This window comes from Natator depressus, chromosome 24, assembly GCF_965152275.1.
Source record: "Natator depressus isolate rNatDep1 chromosome 24, rNatDep2.hap1, whole genome shotgun sequence".
NCBI classification, from domain to species: Eukaryota; Metazoa; Chordata; order Testudines; family Cheloniidae; genus Natator; species Natator depressus.
The window spans coordinates 18,818,143-18,839,412 of record NC_134257.1 but is presented as its reverse complement, the minus strand read 5'-3'; the positions used below and the strand labels follow the sequence as shown (position 1 = coordinate 18,839,412).

At 49.9% G+C, this 21,270-nt stretch overlaps 1 long non-coding RNA gene and 1 pseudogene across 1 annotated transcript; one reads left to right on the top strand and one right to left on the bottom strand.

The window, feature by feature from the left end:
* Window positions 1-5,538: 5,538 nt before the first annotated feature.
* LOC141977190 (uncharacterized) lies at window positions 5,539-17,589 on the bottom strand. The gene is made up of 3 exons (XR_012636185.1): window positions 17,235-17,589; window positions 15,631-16,390; window positions 5,539-5,856 (listed from the first exon to the last, which is right to left on the bottom strand). It is a non-coding gene; the product is annotated as an uncharacterized LOC141977190 (long non-coding RNA).
* LOC141977189 (phospholipase A2 inhibitor gamma subunit B-like) lies at window positions 15,816-20,377 on the top strand (annotated as a pseudogene).
* The last annotated feature ends 893 nt before the right edge of the window (window positions 20,378-21,270 follow it).

Sequence of the window (21,270 nt, the reverse complement as noted above, 5' to 3'; positions counted from 1 at the left end):
TGAGCTTTTCTTTAAAAACAGAGGCAGTGAGACAAGAGAAGGCTTTGCAAATCAAACACACATTCCCAAAATCTAGAAGTGAACCAAATTAACACAGGTGGGTTTTTTTCTTTATTTGAAATAACAAAATAAACCAGTAACAGTTCTGTCGTCAGAAACATGCTACAGAGGAAAGAACTTGAAGGATTCCCTCTTCCCCATCCTTACATAAAAACACTTTAAGGTGAGAGAAATCATATAAGACAGTAGGAATAGATAAGCCAAATGGGTACCCATTAAAGAAGTTTAGAAAGGCAGAAATTTGTCTGGGCATTTCACAACCCACAGAAGGAGAAAAGCCAGCAACGGGAGCAGAGAGGAAGCAGCTCATAAACCGTAGCTACAAATAAGTTTAAGAGAGAGAAAAAACCATCAGAGGTGGGGGAAATGGGATTGGAGACTGTACTGAACAATCTGACCTGTCCCTTCTCTTTACCTTGCCAACATCTCAGTGCATGAAATCCTCCCACTCCTGTGCCTGACAAGACAAGGAGGTATTTCATTTACTCACCCCCTCTCTTTGTTGCTTTAATTCTCTATTTTGCTCCTTTAAACCCCCTCTGGCTGTTGCATGATTTCCTGTGATTTCCTGCCAGCCAGCAAGAGCCTGGTTTTGGCAGTTTGCCTTTGTATCTTTGTTCTCGCGTTGTGCTGTACGCCGAGAGCCAGCACAAAGTTACTGTTACATTTTGCCACCTGCGCAAACGAAAGAGTCTCCTGATTCGTTGTGTGCACTTTATCTTTCCCCCTCTGCATCCTTTGTAACCCATTGACAAACAGATTTCCAAGGGCTGCTTTATTCATCGCTCTTCATGCAGACAGAGCAGCCCCTTTATTAATAACATCGTTTATTGTAAAAATCTTTAGTGTTTTCCCATTGCCGGCCAGCTTTTTTCTTATTTTATTTAACCGATTTAAAGACTTTCTGATTGTTTTATGTATTCTTCCCCACCCCACCCCACCGCACCTGACAGACACGGCAGCGAGCTCTTCCCTCAGGCTTTATAACAGTTGAATAAAACATGTTGATGCTGTTCCTAGCCTCTATTGGAAAACATATGTCCTTAGCCCAGGTAATCCAGGTCCAAATGGAAAACATCCGTCACTAGGCCAGGGAATCCAGATCCAAATGATCCTGTTCCTGACAATCACGTCAGGGTCTCCAATTTGTTGCATGTTTGAATTTGCTAATGATTGCAGATTAAAGCCTATTATGTAAAAGTGCAATTATTAAATCAAAAATTATTAATCAAATGAATATCGCGCTACAAAGAATACAGAAAGAAGACATGCTTTACCTCACCCTCTAGACACTGAAGAGACGGTGGCTTGGATTCCTCTCTAGGCGGTGGAATTCTGCCAGCATTCGTCCCAAATGACCTTCCAATGCTTTCCCTTGATAGGGTGTGAGTCAAAGAAACTCCCTTGCAGAAGGAAAATCCAGTGGAGTGATATGGCTGGTGTGTTACGAAAAATGTTCACGAGACCAAATAACCAAACTCAGTCAATTTTATTGTCAAAGACAAAATAGGCCAATACAGAAAGGAAAGAGTTTATACCACCCTGATCTTTCTGGGACGCTTGTTTCTCCCACCGTTTTCCATTTGCCTGACACAGAACGGGTGGCTCAAAAATACACTCCCCAAACCACTTCCAGGTGTAGCAGGGTTTCTAACAAGCGAGAAAGCCCAGACTCGCCTCCTAAGATCCTTTCCTTATCTCCGCTACGGACACTGCATTTTAAGCCAGTTGCGCTTAAAGTTGGCTGTGCTGGGACATCAGACAAATGTCTCTTGCTTTGACTCTTTCCTGACCCACTTATGCCAAATGCGGAGTTGTCCCGGTCCCAGGCGTTGTGGGACACCCCAGTGAAAGCACTGAGGAAAGACACAATATAATCCCATTAACATAACTGCTCTCGTGCTGGGTATAACAGAGTATTAACACAGCACGCGTATGTCTAACGTACATGCAGGGGCGGCGAGTTGTATGGGCTCACGGTGCCTGGGCTCCAGCAATATTCAGGGCCCGGGGGCCCGGCTCCACCAATGTTCGGGGCCGGGTCTCTCCCCCAGCCCCGCCTTCCGCCCCCACGCACCTCCCCCGAGTGTCCCCCGGCCCCCAATTGCTGCCCCTGCGCACCTTCCCCAGGGCCCTGGGCGTCCCTGCCTCTCGGCTCTGCCGGCTCCCGGCATCAACTGCGGCCGCAGGGTTCCAGTGCCCCCCGTCCTCTAATGTCAGGGCAGGCTGACCCGAACCCTGCCCCTCCGCCTCGGACCCTTCCCTTGTCCGGTGGGACCCTCCCCCAGCACAGGGCCCCGCCCCGCCAGCCGCAGTCACCGCTCCTGCCCCACGCTGGGCAAGGGGCAGCCCCATGCCTCGCCCCCAGTGAGGCTACAGTGAGGGGCAGCAGCAGGGGAGGAGGCCACGTGTGATGGCAGCCCCCCCCCCCCCGGCACCCCCCACAGGGGAGGCGAGGGGGCTTCCTGGACCTGAGAGGGGCCCTAGGAGCACGTGCAGTGACAGTGGTGTGGGGTGAGGGTGTTGTTGGGGGGGGGGAGAGAGGGGGGCCCCTCCCCCAGAGCTGACTGCTGCCGTTGGGGAGAGGGCTGGGGGGAGTCCTCCTCTCTGGCCCCAGCCCTGGGGCAGCCTGCCTGCACCCCAAAGTCATCCTCAGCCCTGCCCCACCCCAGAGCCTGCACCCCCAACCCTCTGCCCCAACTCTGAGCCTCTCCAACACCCCAAACTCCTCATCCCCAGCCCCAGCCAGAGCCCTCATCCCCCTGCGCCCCCACCCTCTGCCCCAGCCCTGAGCCCCCTCCTGCATCATGAACTCCTCATCCCCAGCCCCACCCCACAGCCCTCACCCCACATCCCAACCCTCTGCCCTAGCCCTGAGCCCCCTCCCACACCCCAAACCTCTCATCCCCAGCCACACTCCAAACCCCTCACCCCTGCACCCCCTCCCTCAGCACCCCCTCCACCCCCAACTCCATCCCAGAGCCTGCACCCCACACACACACACCCTCTCCCCCCCACAAACTCCCTCTCAGAGCCTGCACCCCTCACCCCCTCCTACACCCTCACCCCCAGCCCAGAGCCTGCACCCAAACTCCATCCCAGAGCCTGCACCCCCCACACACACACCCTCTCCCCCCCACAAACTCCCTCTCAGAGCCTGCACCCCTCACCCCCTCCTACACCCTCACCCCCAGCCCAGAGCCTGCACCCAAACTCCATCCCAGAGCCTGCACCCCTCACCCCCTCCTGCACCCTCACCCCTTGTCCCAGCCCAGAGCCTGCACCCAGCACCAAACTCCATCCCAGAGCCTGCACCCCAGACCCCCTCCCCCACCCAAACTCCCTCCCAGAGCCCAACCTCTCACCCCTTTTGCACCCAAACTCCCTCCCAGAGCATGCACCCTGCACCCCTCCTGCACCCCAATCCCCAGACCTCCTCCCTGCACCCAAACTCCCTCCCAGAGCCTTAGGCAGGTGGGGGGTGGAGTTTGGGGGGGCGGAGCTGGAGGGCGTAATCTGGGCACCACCAAAATTTCTACAAACCTGCCACCCCTGCGTATATGGATTAGCGAACAGGACCCTGTTTGGTGCTGTGATTATTATTAAATATTTAATTTAATAACGATTTTATATTATTTTACCGAACTGATCTGTGACACAGAGGTAAGAGTATTGACTTGAGATTTATACTGTTTTAGCAAACTCCGTAAGTGGCAATGCACAATGAATGCAGGTAAAACGATCACTCCTTAAACGGGAAGAGGCGTTAGTAGCCAGGAATAGCCACCGCGTGACACACGAGGAAGAGCAGAAATTTGGAGTCGTGACAGTACAAGCAAGTTTTTTATCCCCGAATGTCTGATTATGGGCTACCACAGACTGCTACCGGTACCGCTGATAGTCAGTGACGTGACCACCCCGTGGGTCGTTATGAAATGTAGCCCAGAGAGCACATAACCAATGGCGCTTAGCTTTATTGCTCTAAGCCCATAAGGAAACAGGGAAAAAGTTCAATACGATCCCATCACCTGCGGCATTGTCACATTTACCTTATTAAAAAAGGGGGATTTCCAGAGCTCCGCCCCTGTAACCATCTATTTATACTCGTCCTGCTTAGAGGTACAAAGTAAAGTGTGCACCCGACAAACGTAGAGTTAACCCCTTCACTTTCCCCCGTTTTTCCCTGGCACCATGGGGTCCCCCTTACCTCTGCGTTCCACGCACCTGCATGGCAGCTGGCGCCCCCTAGGTCTGCACAAGGGTAGAACAATCGGTGTCTTGCCCTCTTCCTATGGGCCACTCCGGTGCAGGCCAGTGAGAATAACTCCCGACCTGCTGCTATGATACAATACTCCTCCGTCCTAATCCTGGCAGCTCTCCTGTCTCCTTCAGCCAAAGCGAACTTCAGCTAACGCACGGTGCTGTGGGATCCTTCGCGTAGGGGAGCAGGATCACAGGAAAGGTGGAGGCCAGTTTAGGTTACGTAACTGCTGTAATGTTTGTGCTTAATGCTATTTGTGCATGATGCATGCTAATCTGTATCTATAAATACAGTGCGTAAAACACACATTATTAATAAGAGATCTATATCTGTCTATCTATAGCTATAGCTGTATCTACGCTAGCCAGCATATACTGGTTAACAGGACTGCCCCTCCGTACTATAGGTCACCCTCACTACTAGACCTCACCACTTTTTAAGCTTCTTAAGGCCGGCATAAGGACCAGCTGGCTTCTCTGTCTCATTGTACTCGTCCTGGCCGTCATGGCGACCCACTGGAGTTGCGATGTCAAAAACCGTGCGCTGACACATCTTGCTGCCCCCCCAGTGGTAGAAGAAGCCACACGTGGTGCCCTCCATGTTTGTGTGGCTGAAAGACCAACACGTATTGGTGGCATATCTGGGCCCTACATTGTTCGCCTGCATCCCAGGCTTCAGAGAGCTTCTGCAACTTTGACTTAAAGTCATTCCCAGCCTCCTCTACGTTCAGATCCTCGAGTTCTTTGGGCCAGTCCACGTCCCGAACTAATTCCCTTCAGTTTGCCCTTTTGAAATCAGGGGCCCTCATGGCAGCCCTGTGTTTCTTTATCCTGCCACTCTGTTTGAACTGAATTAGTTGATCACTCAAAGCAAGGCTGTTTTCTCTGCCCAGGTCTTCTACGAGGTCCTCTCTACTCACCGGTATTTGAGATAGGTCCTTGTAGATGCCATCTTCCCAGTATCCTACTGAATGGACAGTAATTGACTTATTCCATATTTGTAGTGTCAGGATCCCATATTGGTAAAGACACATGCACGGAACCCGGATTGAGCACGGTTGTCTTGACTAGCATGAGCCTCAAAGAGGCTGTGGTGCCACTGATCCCAATGAGGAATTGGGCTCAATGGACTTTGTTTGTATGATTTAATGCATTGCCCATTCACAATAGTCTCTGCTATACACTGAACAAGACCGCTTGGCTAATTGCTCATCTTTAATAAGATCAGACAAGTTTCCTTTTTCGTTATCCCCTGATGGGCTGGCTAGGGTCATTAGCAAATAACTCCCATAAGCACCTCAAATAATTTCTCTAATGACACAATTTATCTTTGCCTTCACCTTATTTATTATCATTCATTTGTTATTTTTTACCTGGGTTTGGTTAAACAGCTTAGCAATGTCATGCGTATTATACACCATCCTCGTCCTCAGTAGCCAGCGCCTCAAGGCCATCAGGGTTCGAAATAGTCAATGTGCCTTTTGATATTTTCCACATCAGCCCTGTCCCAAATGGACATCCAAGAGCCACATCGTCCTGAAATGGAACCAATAACTCCATGTGAAATTTGGAGTCACATAGCGCAGAGGAACCAGACTGTGGAATAATCTCTTGCCCTTAAATTGAGTTTTGTGCCGGTTCCTGATAAGATGCTACAATATTAATTAATGAAGAAGTATAAAACCATGACACATTTCCTTTTCCACAATAACCCAGTTCATCCACATTCCAATGCAAATGATTTAAAACCACAATGATATGCATAACCTCACTGTGCTTCATAAAATACATTTAAAGAACAGTTAGACCTGTGTTTATAGTTGATTGCATTCTTAATTGTCCATACACGGTCGGTTGAAATGTAACTGAGCATCTGTTATTTGTAGGTTTATCTTTCCTTCTTTCAATTCCTGGAGATTTCTTCCCAGAGATTACCATCCAAAATCCAAATGACCAGGCCGCTACTCAGTTCCAGCCGGTGTGGCTAATACTGGCTAATAGTCTCCTAGCCGGCTTGCCAATTATTAATTAAAATTAGGCTTGAAAGGATTTGATTTGTGTCGGTAAGTGTTGTTAAAAATCGATTTCAGTGTACACACATAAACCGACAAATAATATTTCCACTGGGCATAATCAAAATGCAAAGGTAGGTGGAATACAAACCTGCTGCTTGGTTTAGATTTTTAAATTAGATTTTTTACAAATGGACCAGTGAACAAATAGAACAAACAGGTACAAGTTAGTGATTTAAGGCTATTTGCTTTGTGTATTTTGACATGTGACGTTGCCAATTTCTGTTTGAACAGTTATGACGGTTTTAACTTTTTAAATCTCAGTGTCTATTGTCATGAAACAATTGCCTGATCTCCCATTATTTCCCTCAACCCTGAACATTTCAATCCATTAACATGCTCAGGATTCAGCTGATGGCCATATTTGGGGTCGGGAAGGAATTTTCCTCCAGGGCAGATTGGAAGAGGCCCTGGGGGTTTTTCGCCTTCCTCTGCAGTGTGGGACAGGGGTCACTTGCTGGAGGATTCTCTGCACCTTGAAGTCTTTAAGCCACGATTTGAGGACTTCAATAGCTCAGACACAGGTTAGGGGGTTCTTCCAGGAGTGGGTGGGTGAGATTCTGTGGCCTGCGTTGTGCAGGAGGTTGGACTAGGTGATCATAATGGTCCCTTCTGACCTTAAAGTCTAGGATTCTATGAAAAAAGGACGTCCCACTCCTCCATTTCTGTCCCCTCCCCCTCCCCATTCTTTAGCCACAAACTGGGGGGAAACAAGAAAAAAAAGAAATTTTTTACCCCAAATTTTCAAATTAAAGCGCTCATGCAAAATGTCAAAGAAACCAAAAAACGTGTCCCTTCTTGAGACTTGCACAACTATTTCATGAGAAACATTTCCCGATTTTGAACCTTGTCTGCTAGGCTAAATGGTGCTAACACCAAGCTCTTGTGTCACAGTCTTCATGAGTAGATCCCGAAGCATTTGAGAAAGGGAGAGATGTAGCGTATCACCGTTTTATAGATGGGGAAACTGAGGCACAGAACAGTGATGCAACTCATCCAAGGTCAGCCAGCAGGCCAGTGCCAGAGGCAGGAATGGCAGTGAGGTGGGCTGGGGCTCAGGTTATTGCTTAACTCACGAGATCAAATAATACAATACAGCTAGTTATTATCGCTGTATTACTTTATGAATGAACAAAATATGGACACCGTGTAGAATCAAGCACGTGGGTTTATTACGCACAGCGCTGGTGGAGTCTCACCATGCTTATTAGGCTCAGAGACACCGCCAAACAATTGATTACAAGGGATTATATGGATTTTCCATGGGCGGAGGGAAATGACGGGGTAGGCAGTCCCAAACCCCTGGGTAGGTCTAGCAGCAAGAGAAGATAAGCACAGTAGCCAATGGTCAAAAGATTACATAATGTCTCCGCCCACGGTCTCAAGTTGACAAATTAACATTTAGCATTTAATTAGTACTTTAATAAATGTATTAGTATAAAATATATGTTGAATTCTGATTTGGGGTCCATAGGAAGGAAGTAGCTCCTTTGATTGTCCAACAGATACATATCTAGGGGTAAAAGCAAAGGAGTAATGGTCTCAAGTTGCAGTGGGGGAGGTTTAGGTTGGATATTAGGAAAACCTTTTTCACTGGGAGGGTGGTGAAACACGGGAATGCGTTACCTAGGGAGGTGGTGGAATCTCCTTCCTTGGATGTTTTTAAGGTCAGGCTTGACAAAGCCCTGGCTGGGATGATTTAGTTGGGGATTGGTCCTGCTTCGAGCAGGGGGTTGGACTAGATACCTCCTGAGGTCCCTTCCAACCCTGATCTTCTATGAAACAGTGAAAGTATATGGCAATAAAGATTGTCTTTCAAGTTGCTTATTTGTGTCTTAAGGCAGGCATTGGTCCCTGGGAAAGGGAAGTGGGAGGAGGCCGTATCTTATTCTGACATGCTTGAACCTTTCATAAACTCAGGGTTGGAGGGGTGGGAAGAACGTCTCCCTGCAGGAGAAACTAGCACAACAGAAACAGGGCTTCTTTGTTCTATTTGCAACTTTGAATAAGACACAAGTATTGCCCCCAGATCTGGCGTCTTGCTGACCAGGCATATCTTAGCAAAAGCAAGGTTATCTTTGGTTATTTTGCTTTCTCTTAGCTACTGCTAGGCCTCTGACCTCTTGACCAAACTCTGGACTTTGGGCCTGTACACAAATCCATATACCAGATTATTACATCAGCAATGCATTTTAACCCTTTCATTTCAATGCTCCCTTGTGGCAGAGGTTGAGCGGTAGGTGTTTTATCAACATACTGGGCCATCTCTTTACATAGATTCATAGATTCATAGATATTAAGGTCAGAAGGGACCATTATGATCGTCTGATCTGACCTCCTGCACAACGCAGGCCACAGAATCTCACCCACCCACTCCTGCGATAAACCTCTCACCTATGGCTGAGCTACTGAAGTCCTCAAATCATGGACTTTGCCTCAGTCTTTAATAAGACTAAAGAGGATCTTAGGGATAATGGTAGTATGACAAATGGGAATGAGGATATGGAGGTAGACATTACCATATTTGAGGTAGAAGCGAAACTCAGACAGCTTAATGGGACTAAATCGGGGGCCCCAGATAATCTTCATCCAAGAATATTAAAAGAATTGGCACAAGAAATTGCAAGCCCATTAGCAAGAATTTTTAATGAATCTGTAAACTCAGGGGTTGTACCGTATGATTGGAGAATTGCTAACATAGTTCCTATTTTTAAGAAAGGGAAAAAAAGTGATCCGGGTAACTACAGGCCTGTTAGTTTGACATCTGTAGTATGCAAGGTCTTGGAAAAAATTTTGAAGGAGAAGATAGTTAAGGACATTGAAGTCAATGGTAAATGGGACAAAATACAACATGGTTTTACAAAAGGTAGATCGTGCCAAACCAACCTGATTGCTCTCTTTGAGACAGAAACAGATTTTTTTAGACAAAGGAAACGCAGTGGATCTAATTTACCTAGATTTCAGTAAGGCGTTTGATACCGTGCCACATGGGGAATTATTAGTTAAATTGGATAAGATGGGGATCAATATGAACATTGAAAGGTGGATAAGGAATTGGTTAAAGGGGAGACTACAACGGGTCCTACTGAAAGGTGAACTGTCAGGCTGGAGGGAGGTTACCAGTGAAGTTCCTCAAGGATCAGTTTTGGGACCAATCTTATTTAATCTTTTTATTACTGACCTTGGCACAAAAAGTGGGAGTGTGCTAATAAAGTTTGCAGATGATACAAAGCTGGGAGGTATTGCCAATTTAGAGACGGACAGGGATACCCTACAGGAGGATCTGGATGACCTTGTAAACTGGAGTAATAGTAATAGGATGAAATTTAATAGTGAGAAGTGTAAGGTCATGCATTTAGGGATTAATAACAAGAATTTTAGTTATAAGCTAGGGATGCATCAATTAGAAGTAACGGAGGAGGAAAAGGACCTTGGAGTATTGGTTGATCACAGGATGACAATGAGCCGCCAATGTGATATGGCCGTGAAAAAAGCTAATGTGGTCTTGGGATGCATCAGGAGAGGTATTTCCAGTAGGGATAAGGAGGTTTTAGTACCATTATACAAGGCACTGGTGAGACTTCACCTGGAATACTGGGTGCAGTTCTGGTCTCCCATGTTTAAGAAGGATGAATTCAAACTGGAACAGGTACAGAGAAGGGCTACTAGGATGATCCGAGGAATGGAAAACTTGTCTTATGAAAGGAGACTCAGGGAGCTTGGTTTGTTTAGCCTAACTAAAAGAAGGTTATGGGGAGATATGATTGCTCTCTATAAATATATCAGAGGGATAAGTACCGGAGAGGGAGAGGAATTATTTAAGCTCAGTACCAATGTGGACACAAGAACAAATGGATATAAATTGGCCACTAGGAAATTTAGACTAGAAATTAGATGAAGGTTTTTAACCATCAGAGGAGTGAAGTTTTGGAATAGCCTTCCAAGGGAAGCAGTGGGGGCAAAAGATCTATCTGGCTTTAAGATTAAACTCGATAAGTTTATGGAGGAGATGGTATGATGGGATAACATGGTTTTGGTAATTAAATATTCATGGTAAATAGGCCCAATGGCCTGGGATGGGCTATTAGATGGGGTGAGATCCGAGTTACCCAGGAAAGAATTTTCTGTAGTATCTGGCTGATGAATCTTGCCCATATGCTCAGGGTTTAGCTGATCGCCATATTTGGGGTCGGGAAGGAATTTTCCTCCAGAGCAGATTGGAAGAGGCTCTGGAGGTTTTTCGCCTTCCTCTGTAGCATGGGGCACGGGTCACTTGCTGGAGGATTCTCTGCTCCTTGAAGTCTTTAAACTATGATTTGAGGACTTCAGTAGCACAGATATAGGTGTGAGATTTTTTTTGTAGGAGTGGTGGGTGAAATTCTGTGTCCTGCGTTGTGCAGGAGGTCAGACTAGATGATCATAATGGTCCCTTTTGACCTAAATATCTATGAATCTATGGTTTAAAGACTTCAAGGAGCAGAGAATCCTCCAGCACGTGACCCGTGCCCCATGCTACAGAGGAAGGCGAAAAACCTCCAGGGCCTCTTCCAATCTGCCCTGGAAGAAAATTCCTTCCCGACCCCAAATATGGCGATCAGCTGAACCCTGAGCATTTGGGCAAGATTCACCAGCCAGATACCCAGGAAAGAATTCTCTGTAGTAACTCAGATCCCACCCCATCGAACATCCCATCACAGGCCATTGGGCCTATTTACCATGAATATTTAAAGATCAATTAATTGCCAAAATCATATTACCCCATCATACCATCTCCTCCATAAACTTATCGAGTTTAATCTTAAAGCCAGATAGGTCTTTTCCCCCACTGCTTCCCTTGGAAGGCTATTCCAAAACTTCACTCCTCTGATGGTTAGAAACCTTCGCCTAATTTCAAGACTAAACTTCCCAATGAGCAGTTTATATCCATTTGTTCTTGCGTCCACATTGGTACTGAGCTTAAATAATTCCTCTCCCTCTCCGGTATTTGACCTTCTCCAGGGGGTGCAGCAGTATGGGGGACTTGAACCTATGATCTCAGGCTGAATAATCACGCACATGGCAATGATTCCAGCTAAAACGTCCGCTTTAAGAACTGTAAAGGAGCACTTGTGGCACCTTAGAGACTAACCAATTTATTTGAGCATGAGCTTTCGTGAGCTACAGCTCACTTCATCGGATGCATACTGTGGAAACTGCAGAAGACATTATATACACAGAGACCATGAACCAATACCTCCTCCCACCCCACTCTCCTGCTGGCAATAGCTTATCTAAAGTGATCATCAAGTTGGGCCATTTCCAGCACAAATCCAGGTTTTCTCATCCTCCGCCCCCCCCCCCCCACAAACTCACTCTCCTGCTGGTAATAGCCCATCCAAAGTGACCACTCTCTTCACAATGTGTATGATAATCAAGGTGGGCCATTTCCTGCACAAATCCAGGTTCTCTCACCCCCTCACCCCCCTCCAAAAACCACACACACAAACTCACTCTCCTGCTGGTAATAGCCTATCCAAAGTGACCATTCTCCTTACATCGTGCATGAAAATCAAGGTGGGCCATTTCCAGCCCAAATACAAGTTTTCTCACCCCCCCCCTTCCCCAAAAAACACACACACACAAACTCACTCTCCTGCTGGTAATAGCTTATCCAAAGTGACCACTCTCCCTACAATGTGCATGATAATCAAGGTGGGCCATTTCCAGCACAAATCCAGGTTTTCTCATCCTCCGCCCCCCCCCCCCCACAAACTCACTCTCCTGCTGGTAATAGCCCATCCAAAGTGACCACTCTCTTCACAATGTGTATGATAATCAAGGTGGGCCATTTCCTGCACAAATCCAGGTTCTCTCACCCCCTCACCCCCCTCCAAAAACCACACACACAAACTCACTCTCCTGCTGGTAATAGCCTATCCAAAGTGACCACTCTCCTTACATCGTGCATGAAAATCAAGGTGGGCCATTTCCAGCCCAAATACAAGTTTTCTCACCCCCCCCCTTCCCCAATAAACACACACACACAAACTCACTCTCCTGCTGGTAATAGCTTATCCAAAGTGACCACTCTCCCTACAATGTGCATGATAATCAAGGTGGGCGGGAGGGTGGTCACTTTGGGTAAGCTATTACCAGCAGGAGAGTGAGTTTGTGTGTGTGGTTTCAGAGTGACAGCCGTGTTAGTCTGTATTCACAAAAAGAAAAGGAGGACTTGTGGCACCTTAGAGACTAACCAATTTATTTGAGCATGAGCTTTCGTGAGCTACAGCTCACTTCATCGGATGCAATGTGTGGATGAGTGTGTGGTTTTTAGAGGGGGGTGGGGGAGTGAGAAAACCTGGACTTGTGCTGGAAATGGCCCACCTTGATTATCATACACATTGTAAGGAGAGTGATCACTTTAGATAAGCTATTACCAACAGGAGAGTGGGGTGGGAGGAGGTATTGTTTCATGGTATCTGTGTCTTATATATAATGTCTTCTGCAGTTTCCACAGTATGCATCCGATGAAGTGAGCTGTAGCTCAAGAAAGCTTATGCTCAAATAAATTGGTTAGTCTCTAAGGTGCCACAAGTCCTCCTTTTCTTTTTGCAAATACAGACTAACACGGCTGTTACTCTGAAACCTCTCTTTAAGAACTGTGCTTCCACACCTGTTATATGATAGAGCCACTAGAAGGTGCTAGAGATCACCACCGTGATCTATGTTGGTTTGGGAGGGTTTGATTTGTATCGGTAAATGTCGATTTCACCGCACACACATGCATGCCCCTCCCCCAGTGGAAAAATATTTCCATTGATGATGACAGACATTTACAGCTCAGTAGAGTAAGAGAAATGCTGCTTGAGAGAGTTGGATTGCGGGCTGTTTACTTCCTATGTTTTGACACGTGATGTTGACAATTAAAGGGCCTAATAAAGCTCTAACTTTCCGAATCCCAGGGTCTGCTGTCATTAAATATTCATTGTTGGACACCGCCCCTGGTTTTCCCGCAGCTGTGGAAATTTAAATGGATTAAAAATTGAAACCAAAAATGCTTAAAACACCCTATCATTTCCCACAAGCATGAACATGTACGTGGACAAAAATTTAAAAAGAAAATGCTTAAACCCCATAATTTTACACAGCTGTGGAGATTTTAATGGAATCAATGCCTAAAAATCCCATACGTTTGCATAACTGGGAATTTAAATGGATAAAAATTGAAAAAAGAATGCTTAAAACAATACTTTCGCACAACGGTGGAAATTCAAATGAAAAACTGCTCCACACCCGTAATTTTGCACAACTGCGGAAATTTCAGTTGCTAAAAATAGGGAAACATGCTGAAATATAAACATTGATATGATCCGTCGAAACAATCAAAATAATGAAAATCCAGATTGCCGGGCCCCTGTCTGTGTCCCAGCTCCCGCTGTGTGCCCCAGCTGTGGGCTCGAACCTGCTGCCAATGGACCCGCTGCAGTCCTGCCTTGATTTCCCTGGCTGTCGGAGCCTACAGGTCTCCTCACAATCTCCTGGTGCAGAGCAGCCGCGAGACAGGGCGAGAGCCCCCGAAGGGTTAACATGGGTCCCGCTCCCCCAAGGGCTGTTTGCCCTGTGGGTCGGTGACCGAGGGCAGCTCTGGGAATGATGCCACCAGCGCCTGGGACTGACCCCTGTCCTGTCCAGAGACGGACACAGCACACCTAGGGCTGGTGCCAAAGGGGCAAGGCCCAGTGGTGGGGGGATAGCGGCCCCCTAAACCCCTCCGCAGGAACCAGCCCCTCGAGGGGCCAGAGCCCCCCTGTGGCCTGCACCCGGGAGCCTGCCTTAGCCCCACTGCACTGCCAGACTGTTAGTGGCCAAAAATCTCCCGGATTGGTTGCCGGAGCCTCTGGGAGGTCGAGCCCTATTCCGGGAGACTCCCAGCCAAACCGGGAGGGTTGGCAACCCTGCCATCCCCCAGCCACCAACGTTTCAAGGACCCCCTGGCACCCCCCAAAGCCAAAGGTCTGTGTGCGGAGCTGATAACCAGCCCTACACACTGACCTTTGGGGCGAGCTGAGCTGTAAACACCAAGAGCGAGTTTGCAATTGTCCCGCCCCCCTACAACAGCCGACATGGAGGGACAAGGGCCGAACGGGGAGGGGGAGATGAACGAGCCCAAAGAAAATGGACCCCTGATGCATCTCAAGGGCGACGTGAAGATGGTGCCCGGGAACAGTGCCCAGCATCAGCCCGTGAGTCAACGCCCTGCGCCCGGCGTCTCGGACACGAGGGTTAATCGGCGGGCAAACCAGCCAGGGGGCCAGGCTCTTCCGCCCACCACTCCCTCTTGGGGTCCCGAACCGAAGGGACCCTGGGGAGAGAGACCGGCCACCGGACTAAGCGTCACGGCCTGACCGTCTGCGGGGATCTCGTGTGCCAAACCCCCACCCTGCTTCACACTGGTTAATGCTGGACAGTGACAGGGTGAGGCCAACAGAGCAGGGCCCCCTTTCCTCCCATGCTGGGGGATCTGTCATGCCCCCAGCCCCCCTTCCCCCATGCCAGGGGCTCTGTGCCCCCCCGCATCTCCCCTTCTCCCAATGCCAGGGGCTCTCTGCCCCCCCCCATTCCTCCTCTCCCAAATGCCAGGGGCTCTGTGCCCTCCCATTCACCTCCCCCCAAAGCCAGGGGCTCTGTGAGCCCCCATTTCCCCTCCCCTCAATTCCAGGGGTTTTTCCCACCCATCCCCCTCCCCCCATGCCAAGGGCTCTGTTCCCTCCCATTCCCCTCCCCACAATGCCAGGGGCTCTGTGCCTCCCATTTCCCCTCCCCCCCCAAAGCCAAGGGCTCTGTGCTCCCCTGTTTCCCCTCCCCCCAATGCCAGGGGCTCTGTGCCCTCCCATCCCCCCTCCCCCCAGTGCCAGGGGTTCTAGGGTTCCCACATCTGAGATACAAAAAGCCAGGACACCTGGGATGATCCTCAGCCCGTGTCACCGACCGTCTGGGCGCTTGCACAGAGTGTCCTGGCAGATTTCCCGGGGACAGCTACCCCAGAGAAGGGGCCAGCCTGGGCAAACCTGGCACCCCTAGGCTCTGCGTGCCCCCGCACTCTCCCCAGTGCCAGGGTTCCACTCGTCCCACTCCACCGTCACTGCCTCCCAGGTGCCGGGCGCCACCCTGGCCCACGGCGCCAGTGCCCCAGGCCTGAGTCAGGGCAGTGCACTGAGCAGTCCCCGGGCGTGTGACGAACACATCATCCAGCCCTTACCTTCCTGGGGGCCTCCGTGTTGACAGTCCAAGGCCATCAGCCAAAATCCTCCCCGCTTCCCATTTTGGACGGGGTGACACTCATTGCAGCATCGCCCCCGCCTCTGTCGATAACTGCCAAGCTCCGGCCTTTGCTGCGTCAGAGACCCCCGGCTCTCACCACCGTCCGGCTGCGTCCCCGGCACCATGAAGACACCTCTCCTCTTCTGCCTCCTCTCGGCCCTGCTGGAGACAGGTGAGAACGGGCTCTCGGGGGTCTTGGAACCCTTGCCCGGTGCCGACAGAAAAAGACCCACCCTGGAATAGCTGCTCTGGAGGGGAGCAGCTCTCCTTCCCGGGGTGAAATATGCCCCAGCACTGAGATCTTGCCCCTGGGCTGGGGGGCTGCTCACCACCTGTCCCGTGTGGGGGAAATTCTCCCCACCGATCTTCTCTGGGGAGATGGGGACCTCCAGCTCCCACCGAGCTAGAGGAGAGGGAAAGATTTCTTCCCCTTTCTCAGCTACCTCACTCAGTTTTGCAATGGAGGGAGGGACGACACTGGCACAAACCCAAGAAATTCAGGGCCAGATCCCGGCTGGGGTCAATGGCCCGTAGCTACACCGGAGTCAATGGGGATGGAGAGAGTGGAGTGAGGGCTGTGCCCAGGTGCATCGTGTTGCCTTTCCTTCCACAGGGACCTGTGTTTCGTGCGAGGTTTGCATCAGCGCATGTCACAGCTGTACGGGCAGTGTCCAAGTCTGCAGTGAAGATACGAATTCCTGTGGGATCATTAAAACAGAAACCATAGTAGGTGGGTTTCAGAGGAGCAGCCGTGTTAGTCTGTATTCGCAAAAAGAAAAGGAGGACTTGGGGCACCTTAGAGACTGACAAATTTATCTGAGCATAAGCTTTCGTCAGCTACAGCTCACTTCATCGGATGCATTCAGTGGAAAATACAGTGGGGAGATTTATATGCACAGAGAACATGAAACAATGGGTATTACCACACACACTGTAAGGAGAGTGATCAGGTAAGGTGAGCTATTACCAGCAGGAGAGCGGGGGGGGGGAACCTTTTGTAGTGATAATCAAGGTGGGCCATTTCTAGAAGTTGACAAGAACGTCTGAGGAAGACTGTGTGTGTGTGGGGGGGGGGAATAGGTGGGTGCAGGAGACCTTGAACCAGCTCCGAACACAGTCTCATTCAGAGTCAGCACTCCTTCATTCTCTTCCCAGTACCAGGAAGTGGGCATGGTCTAGTGGGCTAGAGTAGGGGGCTGGGAGCCAGGACTCCTGGGTTCCATCCCTGGCTCTGGGAAGGGAGTGGGGCCTGGTGAGTTAGAATAGCAGGGGCTGGGAGCCAGGACTCCTGGGTTCCATCCCTGGCTCTGGGAAGGGACTGGGGTCTGGTGAGTTAGAATAGCAGGGGCTGGGAGCCAGGACTCCTGGGTTCCATCCCTGGCTCTGGGAAGGGACTGGGGTCTGATGAGTAAGAATAGCAGGGGCTGGGAGCCAGGACTCCTGGGTTCTATCTCCAAATCTGGAAGGGGAGAGAGATTGAGAGGGTTAGGTTGAGGGGGTGGAAGGAGCAGTGGGTATCAGCACTCCTGGTTCTATACTGACCTTGGCTGAGTCATTCCTCCTGTACGCCATGCCTCAGTTTCCCCATCTTTAGCTTGATCATGATCACACACATGAAGAGTTGCAATGGGGAGGAGGAGACAGCGACACCAGTGAATGAAGCCTCATCTCCTCTTCCTCCCATGCAGGCGAGATAAAGAGTCCGACCTTTATCAAGACCTGTGTGTCCTCCAGCCAGTGCGGCGTCGATCCTGTTTTAATGACTTTGGGGAACGGGATATCCACGAGCACGAGCACCGCCTGCTGTATGGGGCAGGCCTGTGATACAGCCTCCTTTCCCGGTACCCAGCTCCGTCTCCGTCTCCCTGCTCCTTCTCCCTCCAGTTCTTCCCCTTCCTCACGTCCCCTTCTCCTCCTCCTGACCCCTGCAGGGGTCTCTGTGGGAGGATGGAAAAAGGATTATGAAAGAATCCTTTGGGGCGCCCCATGGACTAACACTGAGCCCCTGGCTGGGTGGAGTTTAGTGGGCGGGGATCTAGGCTGCCCCCAGGTGTCAACCCAGCTGGCCCCACCCGGGGCGGGGTCCAGGGCTCCCTGCTGCAAACCCCTCCCCCGCCCCTGCTGCCCCCGGCTTCCCCGGAGCTACAGCTCCCCCTGCAGGGGGCCCCCGGGGCTGAGCTGTGCAGCCCCCAGCTGCTCTCCCGGCCCCAACCCGTCTTGGGGCTCGTCCCCCGAGCTGACTGCGTTTGCTCCGCTTCTTCCCAGTGTCCCCGGCTAACACCAACCCTGAACGGCCTCCGCTGCCCAGCCTGCTACTCTATGTTTTCCCATCACTGCAGTGAAGAGATCATCGACTGCCCAGGAGCCCAGACCCACTGCATCCATGTCAGCGGCACCATGAAAAGCGGTAATTGCCAATCGACTGTTTCTCCACTCAGATTTCCCCATCCAGGAGGGAGCCACACACATGGGCAATCTCCTGCCATGGGAAGTATTGGGCAGAGTCTCAGCACACCTGGATACTGTCCCCATGATTTCTCCTCACTGTACCTCGGTTTCCCCTACGCACCCGTTGGGGTTTCATTTTAGAATTCATGAGGGTTTGGAGACAGCTGACAAGGAAGGTCTGGAAAAGCCTGCGGAGAGAAGGGGAACCAACTGGGGCTATTTTTCCTTGGGAATAAGAGAGGCGACGTGATAGAACATATGAAATTTTTGTGATAAGGGAGATAGATAGATAATTTAGTTCTAGACCAACACCAAAAGATTGGGAGAAAATAGTTGTTTCGGGTCAAATCAAAATTAATTTTTGGGCGGCACTTTCAACAAACTGAAAAGTTAGAAAAAGTTTCATTTTGGGTCAAACGAAATATCTGGTTTTGATTTTGAGGGGTTGTTAATGTTGTTTAAATTTTTTTAAAAAATTAAATGTTGGAAGGAAAAGTTGTTTTGAACCAAAAGAGGGAAAAGTTTCTATTTTTTCCCCCAGAGTTTGTTTTTTTGCGGGGGTTTCTTCCAACTGAAACAATTGGACGACTTTGAATTTGCAAAATGTTCCCAAGTGGTCACATTTGCATTTTTCACTGAAAAAAAGTTTCAGCTGAAAAATGTCACCGACCACGAGAGCGGGGAGATCGAGGACTCCTGCCCGCCCGCTGTCACAGAACAGGACGTAAGCAAATGTTCAATGAAATTGAAAAGGGACAAGTTCATTCTGATGAAAGGAAACACATTTCCCAGTCAATAAACTGTCAGTCCATGGAACTCCCCACCCAAGAAATTGCTGTGGTCAAGAGTTGAGCAAGATTCGAAAAGGGATTGTGGGCTAATCAGAGAGATCAGAATAAAGGATCGTAAAAATGTTGGCAGGGATATTGAACCTCCTCTTTCAGGTCGTGAGGTGAGCTCTAGCTCTTAGCAATCGGGACGAGACCTAGAGGAGGGGGAGATTATCCCACACGTTGGGCGGTTTTGATCCTTTCTCTGCAGAATCTAGTGCTGGCCACTGACGGAGACGGGATACTGTCCTATGCACAGCACCCTGCACAATGGGGCCCCAAACTCCGTGGTGTCTCCAGAGCCTGCTGTTCTACAAATCAAAATAATACAGGAAAAGTGATGGCACAAACACCCTGTCCCTGGGACTCCTGCAGAAATCCCCCAGCTGGTTTGACCTGGAGGTCCCAGAGAGATTTCTTTCTTACTGGTTGTGGAATGGTACAATAGATGCCCCAACTGAGATCGGGACCTTTTTGATCCGGATGTTGCACAGACCCCTTGGCTGAGATGGGGATCCCCGCTGTGCAAGGTGCTGCATGCCCCTCCCCCCACCCTCCGGCTGAAATTGGGAGTCCCGACATGCCAGGTTCTGTACAGACCTCTTGACCGAGAGCTTCTTAGGGATCCCAGCTCTGACACCATCAGTGAGCTACACCATTGCCTGGTGAATGGTGGGACTAACACAGGCCTGCTCCAAAGTTCATTGGGGATCAGGGCCCAACACAGAATCCTAGAATCTCAGAGTTGGAAGGGACCTCAGGAGGTCATCTAGTCCAACCCCCTGCTCAAAGCATGACTTGCCCAGGTGTCCATAGAGTGAGACTATATCAGAGCAGGGGGGGGGAGACTGTTGGGGGCAGGTCTAGATGGGCAGCAGGGAGTGGTGCAGAGGAGGAGGGGGAGGGTGTTTGTATAGGGTCCGAGCCGTAAGAGGTCATAGGCCCCTAGGCACCGACCCCGCTGTTTGGTCCCCCACAGGTGGGACAACCATACACACCACCATGAAAGGCTGCGCCACCAAGTCTGCCTGCACCTATAGCCAACCGTACAAACCCTTCCAGGGGTTCAGTATGAATTTCACCACGGCCGAATGCAGACCAGCCTCCCGTGTGGCTCCGTAACCACCCGGACTCCTCTCTCCCAGCCCTCATTACCGTCCTGCTGGCGAAGGTCCTCTCCTGATCCACACACCGCAGGGGGTGGGCGGGTGCACCCCTGCCAAAGGCTCCCACGCCCCGCTCGGATTCACTTCCCCTTTCGTGGGATTAACGGAATAAAACAGACAGGAGAAAATGATCGTGTGTGGGTGTGTGTTTGTCTATAATCATGTTGTTGGACTCTGTGTGTGTGCGTATAGTCCTGAGTCCTGGATTGTGTGTGTAACCGGGAGTCTTGGATCATGTGTCTGTGTGTGAGATCGTGAGTCTGTGCGTGTGTGGGTGTGTGTCTGGGATTACATGTGTGTGTTTGTGATGATCGGGCTGATTTCCCTGTGTTTAATTCTAGCAGGCGCCGTGGGGCTATCAGAAGCCGCACCCACCCTCCTACGGGCCCTAGAGTCGTTTGGAAAATGGGGCTTGTTTGTTTGGGCGGGGGTATTTCTTAGAATATTCCAGTTTTTTTGTCATCAAACTGAAAAATGTTCAGCTGAAAACCCCGGGTTTTTTTTAATCATAATTTTTTTTTTGTGGCAGGACCCACCAACCAGGGCTGGAGACCCTAAAGGGTTAAAGCAGCTTCCCCTCCTCCCTACGCCTGGGGATGCCAGGGCAGCTCTGCTTCCTGAACAGAGCAGTTGTTGGAAAGATACCGGGCACCAGGACTGAACCTTGGACTTGGGGGGAGGAGGAGCGGGGAATAAACGCAGGAGTATTTAACCCTGGAATTAAAGGAGACACATCTTTCGCTGTGCGGCTTAGCAGCTCCCTAAACCACTTCCCAGGATCCAGCCACTAGAGGGGGGAAAGACACACACTGGTATGGATCCAGGTTACATTGGTGCTACAGTAAACCACCCCACCGAGAGGGTGGGGGGAAAGCGGGTGAGCCCTCCCGTATCAACAGAGACCCACCCACCTAGGATCATGTGGACGACCCCCTATCCCTGCGGTGCTGCCCCTTTAAAACCTTAGATTTAAACTAGAGAAATGATAACTTTTTTCTGTTGAGATGGTGTTAACCTGCAGAACTCCCTGCCACTGGAAACCGCCAGTGCCAGGATTCAGACATGATTGGCCATTTGGACAGAAAATGAGAGGATCTACAGCCTCATTAGAGAGATGGGTGTAAAAGGGTCACA